This window comes from Populus nigra, chromosome 2 (assembly GCF_951802175.1).
Source record: "Populus nigra chromosome 2, ddPopNigr1.1, whole genome shotgun sequence".
Lineage (NCBI taxonomy): Eukaryota > Viridiplantae > Streptophyta > Magnoliopsida > Malpighiales > Salicaceae > Populus > Populus nigra.
The window spans coordinates 8159384-8161883 of record NC_084853.1 but is presented as its reverse complement, the minus strand read 5'-3'; positions in this window follow the sequence as shown (position 1 = coordinate 8161883).

Genomic DNA, 2500 nt, shown 5'->3' with positions numbered 1-2500 from the left:
GGCAGGCCAGAGCGCGGGGGGCCAGGGCCCGAAGGCAGCCCCCCCGCGGGCGAGAGAGCAAGCCAGCAGGGGCTGTCGCCTGCCGCGGCCAGCGACGTCGTGCTGGCCCCTGCAGCGCCTAGCCTCTCCCACGCGGGGGGCAGGCCAGAACGCGGGGGGCCAGGGCCCGAAGGCAGCCCCCCCGCGGGCGAGAGAGCAAGCCAGCAGGGGCTGTCGCCTGCCGCGGCCAGCGACGTCGGGCTGGCCCCTGCCGCGGCCAGCGATGTCGGGCTGTCGCCTGCCGCGGCCAGCGACGTCGGGCTGGCCCCTGCAGCGCCTAGCCTCTCCCACGCGGGGGGCAGGCCAGAACGCGGGGGGCCAGGGCCCGAAGGCAGCCCCCCCGCGGGCGAGAGAGCAAGCCAGCAGGGGCTGTCCGCGCGTCGCGCAGCGCGGCATGGCTGCGGGGGCCGCGCGCGCGCGCCCAAGCGCCCAAGGGCCCCCAAGGGCCCCAGGCCCTCAGGCCCCAGCGCCCCAGCGCCCAGCGCGGGCGGGCGCGCGCGCGCGTGTGGTCTTTGAGGGGCGCCGGCCTGGTGGCTCCCTAAAGAGCAATAAGTGTCATTGCAGCTCTGGCAGGGGGAGACACTACTAGGTCCCAGCTGTCACCCCCCCTCTAAAAAATTCATTTCTTGGTATTTTGAGCTGAAATTTTGCACAGAGGTTGGCAAAAATCCAATCCACCTTCATTAATTTTCCCAGAATTTTTCGAGGTCGGGAAGTATTTGTTTTAATTTTCCTACCATTAGAAATCGAGTAAATCCGCAAAACTAGGAACCGGCCCGGAATGACCCCAAATTCAGTGGGCAGCCTCATAAAAATATGGCTGATTTTACTGGATTGGTTTCATGTGGAAAGCACGACGTTTTCTTGTAGGAATGCGGGAACCCCGGCAGCTCGCCTGCCGCGGCCAGCGACGTCGGGGACGCTGGCCTGCGCTGTCGAGCCCGCGAGGGCTGTCTCCGCGGCAGGCCCCCCCTGAACGGGGCACGACAGGCCACCGCGCTGGCTCGTCCAGCGTCGACAGTCCCTCGTCCAGGTTTCAGATCGCGCCAAGTCGAACCCATGACCTGCTCAAGCCATCGTGCGCTGCCGAATTCGCATCTGCGTGTAGGCTGCCATTCCACGCGGCAGCCCCTGTTTTCGTCAGCGTGCCCCCCTGACGAATTTTCCTGCCTGGCCCAGTCCAGCGTCCAGCCCCTGTTCGTCGAAAAATCTGCGCTGCCGATTTTCCACGCGGCAGCCCCTCTTTTCGTCAGCGTGCCCCCCTGACGAATTTTCCTGCCTGGCCCGGCCGGTCCAGCCCCTGTTCGTCGAAAAATCTGCGCTGCCGATTTTCCACTCCGCAGCCCCTGTTTTCGTCAGCGTGCCCCCCTGACGAATTTTCCTGCCTGGCCCGGCCGGTCCAGCATCCAGCCCCTGTTCGTCGAAAAATCTGCGCTGCCGATTTTCCACGCGGCAGCCCCTGTTTTCCTCAGCGTGCCCCCCTGACGAATGTTCGTCGAAAAATCTGCGCTGCCGATTTTCCACGCGGCAGCCCCTCTTTTCGTCAGCGTGCCCCCCTGACGAATGTTCGTCGAAAAATCTGCGCTGCCGATTTTCCACGCGGCAGCCCCTCTTTTCGTCAGCGTGCCCCCTGACGAATTTTCCTGCCTGGCCCAGTCCAGCGTCCAGCCCCTGTTCGTCGAAAAATCTGCGCTGCCGATTTTCCACGCGGCAGCCCCTCTTTTCGTCAGCGTGCCCCCCTGACGAATTTTCCTGCCTGGCCCGGCCAGTCCAGCCCCTGTTCGTCGAAAAATCTGCGCTGCCGATTTTCCACGCGGCAGCCCCTCTTTTCGTCAGCGTGCCCCCCTGACGAATTTTCCTGCCTGGCCCGGCCGGTCCAGCCCCTGTTCGTCGAAAAATCTGCGCTGCCGATTTTCCACTCCGCAGCCCCTGTTTTCGTCAGCGTGGCCCCCTGACGAATTTTCCTGCCTGGCCCGGCCAGTCCAGCGCCCAGCCCCTGTTCGTCGAAAAATCTGCGCTGCCGATTTTCCCCGACGAACCTGCAGCTGCACAAATCCGCGCCGCCACTGCCCCATTGTCTGGACCAACAGTCTTTTCCATCAAGCCCTGGACTATAAATCGTCCAGACTCATCGCCAGCACCCGCTGCCGATTCTGCCGACTTTGCCGATTTCGTCGGCGCTGCCGATTCCAACACTGCACCCACCGTGTCTAAACCAGCGCTGTTTCGTCAGCGTGTCCCCTTGATGAATTTCCCTGCCTGGCCTGGACAGTCCATCTTCCAGCCCATGTTCATCGAAAAATCTGCGCTGCCGATTTCCCCGACGAACCTGCAGCTGCACAAATCTGCGCTGCCGATTTCCCCCCCTGTCGGCATGGCTGCCGCTGCCCCGATGTCCAGACCAACAGTCTTTTTTGTCGACTTTGCCGATTTTGTTCGCGCTGCCGATTCCAACACTACC